The following is an 11962-nucleotide window of genomic DNA, read 5'->3' on the forward strand; positions in this document are numbered from 1 at the left end:
GGGGGGGGCAGTATAAACAGGAGAGGAGAGACGGGACATGGATCCCGCCCCACCAAAGATTTCAGGAAGTAACGTTAACGTAACATTTTGCCCCAAGAACTCCAGGAGAAGCCCCCAGGAGGAGAGTTCTGTTATATTTCATTGAAATGGTGGGAAGAAACAGGAGAAAAGGAACCCAATGCATTCTTACACACTAGCTGACAATAAAGTAGTCGATGTTTACATTCAGGCACAATTAACGCACACAGTCATAAAGGATATAGTGATTTTTAGCATAAGGCCGGTCTAGTTTAATTGGAAATAGCAGGATAAGACAACTGGGTTAATTGTAGGGAATTTGAAAGAAAGTTTCAGGGGAATCAGGGACTGGCTTTCTGAGTTCCAAAATAATTTTATTTGAATAAAGGAATTTACTAAACCAGAAAATGTCCATATATCACAGTCCTAGAAGCTGTTCCAAATGTGCGTGTGATGCATTCCTTTAGTACAGTTCATTCATACTTGCTTGTAAGTTGAATTAGTAGCCTATCACTTAAAACCCCTTTCACTACAGTTTTGTTCTTATAATTCCCAAACAGGTAGCCTAGTGGACAACAACAGTCTACTCAGATGGGGCCTTGAGGACAACATTGACAGTAAGCTTGCGCCATCATATGTGATTTCGTACTCCCTTTGTTCTACTACCCAGTCTGTCTTGTGTACTATGTACACTGAGGGGCTTGGTCACAAAAATGTCCTTTTCAGATAAATTAAGTTCTAATATTAATAGCCCTGGGCTTTTCCAAGGAAGATATTTTCACATGTCGAGGTAGAAAAAACACAGGTGTAAATATTGTGACACAATCACAGCTCACTGGGACACTTGATTAAAACAGAGCCCCCGTTTGTGTTATTAGTAACACCATGTTTTGCACAATGGCAAACAGAATTGTCTGTTGTGAAAAAGGCCTATTTGGAGTTACTCCAGGTTAAGTTCACAGTTGTAACTAAGGTGTTCAATGTTGTAAAAGTTACAAAAGTAAGTCTACTATTGAAGTCTTATCGAAACATAGGGTTCCCAATTTGAGCACTCAAAGGACTGAGGAACCAACCTATCAAAAAAATCATCAGCCAAAGTAGATGCAGTCAGTGACAAATCTAGGTTGCAAAAGTATTTCAATGACCCCTTACAATGAAGCCATGTTGGACTTCATTACAGACCTCTTCTCGTCAGATTCTAGGTATTTTCTATGATATACATCACTGTCTCAATGTAGAATCTTCTTTTGCCCAGAAATACTGGTTGAATGTAAAACAAATTATATATCATATATAACATGTTTCATGTATAGACACTAAGATATTTAATCACTAGTGAAAAGTACATTTACACAAGTACTGTAGTAAAGAACAATTTGAGGGTATGCTTGTACTGTACTTCAATATTTACAGTCCATACTTTTACTCTACCACATTTCAGAGGCAAATATTGTGTTTTTTACTCCATTACATATATTTGACAACTGGAGTTGTTAGTTACTTCGCAGATTAAGATGTTACATAAAGAAACATATGATACGCTTACAAAACAATGCATTGACAAAGACTGAACAGCTGGTTTGTAATCTTTTATGAGTTGTGACCCCATAAAAAAATACCCTGTTTACTTGGTGCTTCTGGTCATGTTTCAGATGTCTATACGTTATTAGGAGTTCTACCGAAGAGACATTTGTGAAACAGCACCAAACACTGAAGCCTCTATGGCCTACGTAAGTAAACAAGACCATCAGCTAGAAGGTTGTTTTTTCTATATAGTATTCCTAATGCCTGTCATTGGTGCCATCGGGTCGGCTTCTCTATGAAATTACACAAAATCATGCAGGTTCCCAGGACACTCCTTCAGCTCAGGCTCCAGCGGCTCCAGCGGCTCCTCTGGCAGAGCTTCGCCTCACTGCTCCTCTGGGAGCCAACACCGACACCACGCTGCTGGAGGTGTAGGCTTCATTGCTGGGGCTGTGGAGGGAAGGGAGAACCAGAACTGAGCGGGGCAGACTGTCAGACCCTGCTGCAATATAATGAAAGGTTTTCCAAAGGGAATCTGATGCTCGAAAACACTACCACTTTTGTCCACAGGGACCGCCAAAATCAACACAAAATGAAAGGTCCTTGAAGTAACTTTAAATAACTGATCCAACTTATTCAATATGTCAAAAAAAAGAAAAGATCAGAGAAAATTAAAAAAAAAAAAAGAATATATATTTGTGTATTAGAATGTTGTTTTGTCTTCCATCCTGCCCCATTGATAATCTCACAACCTATCAGATTCATCTTGCTCCTCTTGGGAAGAGGCCTGACCCCCAGGTTGGGAGCCATAAGCCAAATCTACCAAACTGTCTATAAAGTAGTCAAAACTAGCTCCACCTGGAGCAGCTGCAACAATAAAATACTTCATCAGTATTAACAACCTAACATTATCGTAGATTATAATATATTGGTGTCATTTTTGCAAAATTAGTGAATTTTACATTACTTCTGTACTTTTACTGAGGTCGGATTTACTTCAAGTGCAGCAGTTTTATGAATTATGTATTGGTAGTTGTTTTTTCATCTTCTTCTCTTAAACTGTATTTTAAACAAAAACAGTTTGAAAATGGTTAATCATTCAAAGTAATTGTAACTGTAAAAGTCAAACTGTAAAAGTAACTGTTTCTGAATATACAGTCTGTTAAGGTCCACAACAAGCACTTTGCTCCGATGTTTGGGTCCCGAGGTGTTCAGGACCGTATCCCCACCTCACCTGTAGTAGAGCACCCAAGGTCCAACAGCACAATACATTTCCTTAATTAACAGCTTGACCAGCAGGTGGTGCATTTGACAGGAGTTCACTGCATAAATTATCGTGTGACATTTGCCCTGACAAGAGCCAAGAAAACAAATCTCATTATATTACCACAGCAATTACAATACATCTGCTTTTTAAATTTGTTTTGCACTTGTAGCTAAACACAGGTCAGCAGTCTCTCCTGAGTTAAAGTAAGACTACTTGACATATTCTAGATCAACAGTAAAAAACGGACATAAAGATAACATGAACTGTTTTAAATGTACAAATGTATGATAATTAACACTTAACTCTGTTCAACAACATTGTCGGAGGAAAACGGAAACATGTTCTCGAGGCATGTTGTTTTTAACATTTAAGAAGTCTACCCAATCTTTAAGTTCTCCGATTTTTAAAAATAGACTTGTTGACTGCGTTTCTGACAAGCAAACTTAGCAGAATCAGATGTGAAGATAACGAAAAAAAAAACATGATTAATATCTGCACTGAGTCATCCTCGTCTGACTTGAGCAATACAAAAAGAAAGAGGAACTTGGTTGTTTGGTGGGATAGGGGCCCAAAGCCTTATATGGGTGTATATGGGTAAATGTGCGTGTTTATGTGCGTGTTGTTTGTGAGTAAAGATATTATAAAACACAAATGTTATTAGAATAGATTGAGACAACAGATTAGGCCTACTGTTGTGCTGCGTTGTGTAAAGAAATTGAAAAAAGTAGCGTTCGCATGTGAACCGTGTGTGTGTGTGTGTGTGTGTATGTGTGCGTGTGTGTCCATGTGCCTTGTGATTCACCCTTGTCTAATAATACCCACAGCCTTGTCTGATAGTTGAATCTTGTGGAGTCCAGAGAAAATGAGGAATCAGGAATAAGAAGTGAGAGGGCTGGATGTCCCCTTGCAGGCATGTCAAGCGACCGTTCCATGTCATTGTGAAACACAGTATGGCCACTGAAACCTCTGGTGACTATCAGCCAGGAAGCATGGTCCCATTCTGTAGACAGTCCATCTACAGAACTGAAATATTCAATGTAAATATCTCTTGTTTTTGAAAATTGAATAAAAGCCCACTCGTGGATCCAACTTTTGCCTAATACAACCATGTAGATGCTTGTTGGATTGCTTGTCAGGCTCAGTGATGATGTTGTGCCTGTTGACAGCTCAGATCGTGCACCGCAAAATTGCATTGCGTGTCAAAGTGACAATTTATTCTGGTAATTTAAGGCTCACACTGTAATGAGGCCTGCAGAGGTGCCAATATGCAATAAATCATCTGACACGTCTTTCTGTTTTTTTAATTAGATCAAATTTGCATTCATCGCTGCACTAGAATTCAGCTGTTTTCATTGTTAGCTGGCCATTTTCATATGCATATATAGCAAGCCTTATCACACAATCACATACGATAATGTTTACCAAGCTCACTTTAGTTCTTAACAGTTTCTTTTTCAGTCATTTTAGTGAACAAAGCAAACAACATACAGCATACACATTTTGTTGTGTTAACTTAAAACGTTTGCTTATTTGTTTACATGATCATGAGTTATAGTGCATACTTCTAAAAACTCTTTGCAATGTGTTATGTTTGAGCAAACATTTCAGCATCTTTAAAAACATACATGTTGTCTCCCTGCAGCTCCTGCAGATGAAAGGTGGTTTTATGTTGTATAAGTTGGTCTGGACACAAAATGGTACCATGGTACTGTAGCGGCATGCTCCGTTTTTACAATGAGCTCGTCTCGTTCATTCAGTGAGATCCAATGAAAATGAATGAGCGGATCTGAATGCTTGTTATTTATTCGTAGCTTTGTATATCACAGGGGTGCTACATCTGCTGTGACACTCCTTGTCACAGTATTATCAAAATAGAATATGTTAGTCACACCCAAATGCATGCCTCGTTTCACAATTCTGTAAATACATAATGAAATATACCATGTTCTATCACTCTGCTTTTTTAAAATATAGTTTATACATTATAGCAAGTACCTTCTGTTGATACATTAAACTCTAATGAAAATATAAAGATGTTGTCACACTTTCTATGATGCCCATGTCTAAAATACATTACACACATACTTATAATGCATTGTATTATGCTTATTTCACTGTATCATTATAGCTATAAGGACTCAAATATTCATAATTCTTCATAACATTATAAAACATTGTATAATGACTAATAAGGTAAAGTTTATTGATACGTCATGATTTCTGGTCACTCACTGATGTTTTAGATTTAATGATATTGTTTCCAATTTACTCAAAGAATCACTACAGTATAGTGATTTACTGTATAACAAGCTTGTAATATATTTTATCTGCATAATCCTCACAAATGTCATTACTTCCCTGAAAGCACCCAATTCATAATGCAGTATAACAGTGGTTATAATACATTATGAAAATATTACAATGTATTGTAACATATTGTAATGTGAAGTATTATGCTACTTGCTACCTTGTACGTCATCATAAAATATGTTATAATGTGTGATGGCTATTGTTTTAAAGCATGAATATTATTGAGTTGTTATAACTAGAATTATACATTGCAAATAGTGAATTATAGATATAGATATGGGCGTCACAGAAAGTGTTAGTGGACATGCAGTGTTGACACAATGACATCAGTTTCATTTTGTCATTGAGAGTTTGGTAATTAATATAGGGCAAATTAAAAATAATGATATACACTTGGGTCTTATGGCAGCCACCGTCTTTAGACTGAAGATGTCAAGATGTGACCGAATGCACTGAACTCATCAGCGTCAGGATGATGAGGACACTAGATTCACTGCCTTAAAAACTTGGTTTGTAGGAAATGTTTGTCACCTTCTTGTTTTAATAAGGAAGAAGAAGAAGGAGAAGAAGAAGAAGCTCATGGTACCAACCTAAATTGGTAGAATTAAGGAAGTTTTTAGTTCCCCTGCTAATTCAGAGATATATAGAAAGCCTGCATTTTTCAACCACCTTTGGCAATTTGCTTCCAGTAGTTCAACAACTCCCCTGTGGACACCATTACTGCTCATCACTGGATGTAATACAGACGGCGACGGTAAGACGGTTGTTGAGTGAGATTGTGGGCGTTTCCTGACTTTCCTTATACAAGCACACTGACACGAGATGGTGTTTTAGTGTTACTTTGTGTATTGTAGGTATACAGTGTTGAGTTTTTGTGCTGATAAATCTGGTTAACAATTTATTTACAGTATTTACTTGTATTTACTTTTAGAAATGCATTTCTTTGTTTGCTTTTGTTTTAACTTTTGTAAGAATTCATGCAAGTCTTAAATTGCTTTTGTTTATTACTAATAGTCTGCTTAACTCAACCATAGATATAAACAGATAGATAGATAGACAGATAGATAGAGATTCTGCTGATATAAATTTGGTCCTCAAATCTTATATCTTTAAGGTTTGACCTGACGTAAAGCAATTTAAATCTTTACATTCTTTTTCCTGTGCAAGGCTGAAACATTTTGTGTTAAAATTGTCTTAAAATGCACAGACAACAAGACATGTTTCAGTTATCTTTTGGTTGATTATTGGTTGCTATACACAATTAACAAAGTAAGTGTATTATCTGTATCTATGCAGCTAATATGAACAATAGTACAGTCTACATGTTTTTTTCGGATAAAAAAGAAAACCTTTCTTTTTTAACTGAATTACTCAACTAGCTCAGGAGAAATGGTGAGCGAAGACGATTACGAAATTTCCATACTGCCACAGGAGTTACAGAGTGTGGACATCAACCTGCAGTCATTCTGGTCAAACTGATGTTCTGCAGAGGAGGAGTGCAACACATCCTGTTGCGACGTAGCCTGTATCCTGTTTTCCACAGTCAGTGGTCATGCGCGTCATTCCCCTCTGTGAGACTGTGCTGGCACAATCTCGTGACCCTGCACTGTGAATCTTATGATACTGAATCGAGGGAGACTCCACATGTCTGAGAAAAACCCTGAATGTCAGCAGAAAAATATGTATAACAGCACAATACATGTATCCTGGACTGGTGAGAAATGACTCTGGCTTTGGTCTGTCTTGATAACAGTTAATAAAGAAGACCACAGTAAATAACCAATGTTTTTCATTTTATAATCCCTGTTTTTGTATTGTTAAGTAGCAGTATGAGTAGTGCTTCCTTCTGAATATTAGTAGCCTCTCAAGTAAGTGCATACAAAAATACTGATGAGAACATTGACACCCCCACACTGCAGGCCCACAGACTCGAGGGGCCACAGTACGTGACTGTGTAGTAAAAGGTGCCAATGTAGCGGTTTGCGTGCCTGTGAGGGCTTTAGCCATCAAAGATATGTATCTTGTGAATGCTTTCCGACAGAAAACTGTGAAGTGCTTAGTTACACCCTGTGGTGGTACCAAACCAGAAAGCAGCACTCGGTCAGCGCTACTGCAGGACACATGTATGGAACTTCACAATGTGTCACACTTCAAAACAAATATAATAACGCTGCCAACTTTGTTTTATACTGTATATCTCATCAGACGTGCTGTTTATGAGACTGGTCCATTCAGTAGCTGCTGATGGACACAATAACATGGACACCTGCTCAGCGTAAGGCAATCCATTGCCTTAGCACTTTTATAGTTTTTCCGGCCATAGTTAGTGTTTTTTGTATTGGCTTGCTATTTTGCATTGGTTAGCTTAGCTTAGCACAAAGATTGGAAATAGGAGAAACAGCTAGCCTGGCTCTGTTCAAAATGTGTCTACCAACACCTTTAAAGTTCACTAACACGTTTTACATTATGTGCGCCAGGCCAAGAAATCATCTCACACATAAATCCCTCTTATACCACAGCATGCTGTTTTTACAGTTTGATTATTTTACAAATGATGAACGATTTAGATATGACATGTCAGTAAGTTAGCTTTATAGGTGCTTGTTGACAGATTTTGTTAACTTTAAACAGAACCAGGCTAGCTGTTTCTATTCTTTGTGCTAAGCTAAGCTAATTATGTGCTAGCTGTAGCTTCATAGTTATTGTAGAGAAATGAAAGTGGTATCGATCTCCCCATCTAGCTCTTGGAAAGACCAACATTACTTAGCTAGATTGCTGACTTTACATTATGCAATACCTGACACATGTTGCAATAGTTGCCACTGATCAGCAAAAGTTTGCTTTAAGTAAAAGTATGTAAATATTATTAGCAAAATGTAGTAAAATGATGGTAAAAGTAGTACTCAATGAAGAAACATGGCCCTGACTGATGCATGTGTAAGTAGCATTGTGGTATTGTAGTAGTAGTCAAGGTAGAGCTAATTTTGAAGTATTTCATATATTTCTTGGTTTAATCTATTTAATCACAATGCTTTGTAAGTTACATTCCACCACTGCTTAGTGCTTACATTTATCATGAGGCTTTTCTGTCAGCATAAAAGAGTTGAAACTAAACAAATTTAGCTAAAACAGCATTTGAAGAGTCACATGTTTTGCAGGTCTATTGTTTTGGATTTCACAATATTTAGCAAGCGTACTCATGTTACTGTGTCCACCACTGTATTATGAGTACACATGGGAAGCTGGATCCCTGTTAACATGGTGGAGTCTGAACACCTGTACACCTATAATATTTCATGCAATCTAACGGATCTGCATATGTGAAGATTATAATGTTCCGTTTTTTCTGCCAGAAAGGTGTTAATTCAACTATGTGTATTACTATGTAGTTACATTTAGTGGTCTTGGTCTTGTATGTTTGTAAATGGTATGGCCAAAACATTAGAGACACCTCTTACTATAAAGAAGTCCAGTACAACATCAAACTACAACCTCTGTGATAAACATATAGTTACATGAATGCCTCTCTGACAGTAGCAATCACAACTGAACAGTAGCATCTTGTAAAGGTAGAATCTATGGCTGCTGTTGTATTGGAATGCATTAAATGTTATAAGAGTACTTAATAAACCGGTCACTGAGTGTATGTTGGCAATACAGTTGATGTCACTACAGTTGTACAGTCACTGTAAAATCCTATGCACATGACCAATGGAAACATTTTGGAAAATAATGCACTGCCCGTGATCTACTTGCAGAAAGTGAAAGAGACCAGTAAAAGGCTTGACTAAACACACCCTGGCCTTAACATGAATCAAATACTTTTAACTATACAAGACCGTTTGTGACAGTACTTGTAATTGATTTTTGTGGAAATGATTTGGATGTAATAAAGCCAACAGTATTATCTGCCTTCTTCTGTTTCCTGTAGTTTCTAATGTCTTACACATTAACGTCAAATATGTCACACAAATTCAGTTGTCAATTATGTCAGGTATATACGCAGCTACAGTTGTGGTCAAAAGTTTACATACACTTGTAAAGAACATAATGTCATGGCTCTCTTGAGTTTCCCCGTTATTTCTACAACTCTGATTTTTCTCTGATAGAGTGATTGGAACAGATACTTCTTTGTCACAAAAAACATTCATGAAGTTTGGTTCTTTCATGACTTTATTATGGGTTAACAGAAAAAGTGATCAAATCTGCTGGGTCAAAAATATACATACAGCAGTGCTAATATTTGGTTACATGTCCCTTGGCCATTTTCACTTCAATTAGGCGCTTTTGGTAGCCATCCACAAGCTTCTGGCAAGCTTCTCGTTGAATCTTTGACCACTCCTCTTGACAGAATTGGTGCAGTTCAGTTAAATTTGATGGCTTTCTGACATGGACTTGTTTCTTCAGCATTGTCCACATGTTCTCAATGGGATTTAAGTCAGGACTTTGGGAAGGCCATTCTAAAACCCTAATTCTAGCCTGATTTAGCCATTCCATTACCACTTTTGATGTGTGTTTGGGGTCATTGTCCTGTTGGAACACCCAACTGTGCCCAAGACCCAACCTTCAGGCTGATGATTTTAGGTTATCTTGAAGAATTTGAAAGGTAATCCTCCTTCTTCATTATCCCATTTACTCTCTGTAAAGCACCAGTTCCATTGGCAGCAAAACAGCCCCACAGCATAATACTACCACCACCGTGCTTGACGGTAGGCATGGTGTTCTTGGGGTTAAAGGCCTCACCTTTTCTCCTCCAAACATATTGCTGGGCATTGTGGCCAAACAGCTCGATTTTTGTTTCGTCTGACCACAGAACTTTCCTCCAGAAGGTCTTATCTTTGTCCATGTGATCAGCAGCAAACTTCAGTCGAGCCTTAAGGTGCCGCTTTTGGAGCGAGGGCTTCCTTCTTGCACGGCAGCCTCTCAGTCCATGGAGATGCAAAACACGCTTGACTGTGGACACTGACACCTGTGTTCCAGCAGCTTCTAATTCTTGGCAGATCTGCTTTTTGGTGGTTCTCGGTTGACTCTTCACCCTCCTGACCAATTTTCTCTCAGCAGCAGGTGATAGCTTGCGTTTTCTTCCTGATCGTGGCAGTGACAAAACAGTGCCATGCACTTTATACTTACAAACAATTGTTTGCACTGTTGCTCTTGGGACCTGCAGCTGCTTTGAAATGGCTCCAAGTGACTTTCCTGACTTGTTCAAGTCAATGATTCGCTTTTTCAGATCCATGCTGAGCTCCTTTGACTTTCCCATTGTAGTGTTTGTGGGCGTTTGTATCCAATGAGCCCTATTTAAATGGCCTCAGAGAAGTCACCAGCTGTAGTCACTCATAATCACTCACAAGAAGTTAAGAGGCCATGCTATGAAGCTCATTTCATTGACACAACTTTCTAAGTCACCAAAATTGCTAATTCATGTTGCTGTATGTATATTTTTGACCCAGCAGATTTTGTCACTTTTTCTGTTAACCCATAATAAAGTCATGAAAGAACCAAACTTCATGAATGTTTTTTGTGACAAAGAAGTATCTGTTCCAATCACTCTATCAGAGAAAAATCAGAGTTGTAGAAATAACTGGAAACTCAAGAGAGCCATGACATTATGTTCTTTACAAGTGTATGTAAACTTTTGACCACAACTGTATGTATTAAACTGACACTAACATTCTTTAACAATGTCTCTTTATCCTCTTCTTGTAACCATCCAGTACAACATTTAAAAGCTCTTTCCTACAGAGGATGACAACAAGGCAACCGACCGTATGGAGGTCTGGATAATCCTGACCATATAACACGTAAATGGATTCATTTAAAGGCAACCTTCAAGGAACTGAATCTGAAAGGCAAGTTCCCAGTTCCTCATTTAATAATATGTCACTGCATGTCCTGAATTCTGCATGTACCTCATCTCTCAGGCCACAAGGAAGACAAACACACTGCAACTAATTCAGATCTGTGTGTAAAACCAGACTTCACGGAAACAAAGAAGAGGACAAAACCAGAAATACCATTTTAAAAATAGTTATTTCAGATTTAAATGTTAATGTTTAGTCAATATCTAGCTAGGAGATCAATTTAATACTAAATTACATCTGAACTGATCATCACTTGAATTAAATACAGTTGAATTGCACGCTAGCAGATGCAGCAGTGATTAAATCAATATTTTACTCTGATCATCTCTTTATTAATCAATACCCTACTGACCCACACTGGGTAAAGAAATGCATTTTCTCAACTGAATCATTCTTTTAAGCTGTTTTGAAATATTTATTGCATTTCTCAAATAAAGCACTGCACACAAGGATGTCATACGTTTAGAGTGTGTAAAAGTCTTTGATGTCGGCACAAACATACAGAAGCAGCTCCTCAGTCCTACTGCCTAACAACCAAACCCGGACAACACAATTAGTGAAAAGTGAAAATCAGATCCAGTCTTGTTTAAAATAACTTCATTTATTTCTATTTATTGCCTAATGCCATTTATTTTGTTCAGTTTTCACAACGTTCTTGTCTTGAAGACAGGTGTGTCGGATCAAAAACCCTGACTGTGAAGGAACCCAAAAATCCAGCACACACTGGTGCCGGTGCTGTTTACCTGTATAAATGTTACATGTTCATAACATCGTCACTAAAATGAGTACAGGTGATCGACAGTGTATACATTTTAGTTTTTTTGTCCTTTTCCAGATCCATCCGCACTTAAAGTAACGTGCATAAATCTGAACAAAAAACAGTTGACATAACTCTTTGACTTATGGCTTTGCTTTGCTCTTAAATTTACGGGTTTCATATAAAATGATCAGAATTGTACTTCAGCACAGTTTTGATGTAGCT

At 37.7% G+C, this 11962-nt stretch overlaps 1 long non-coding RNA gene across 1 annotated transcript; it reads left to right on the forward strand.

Annotated features, from left to right (window-relative positions):
* The first annotated feature begins 5797 nt into the window (after window positions 1–5797).
* LOC137887870 (uncharacterized) lies at window positions 5798–11431 on the forward strand. The gene is made up of 3 exons (XR_011105073.1): window positions 5798–5873; window positions 10862–10968; window positions 11041–11431. It is a non-coding gene; the product is annotated as an uncharacterized lncRNA (long non-coding RNA).
* Window positions 11432–11962: the final 531 nt, after the last annotated feature.

This window comes from Cebidichthys violaceus, unplaced genomic scaffold, assembly GCF_023349555.1.
Source record: "Cebidichthys violaceus isolate CVI_PGR_0920_01 unplaced genomic scaffold, fCebVio1.0.p SCAF_5, whole genome shotgun sequence".
NCBI lineage: Eukaryota > Metazoa > Chordata > Actinopteri > Perciformes > Stichaeidae > Cebidichthys > Cebidichthys violaceus.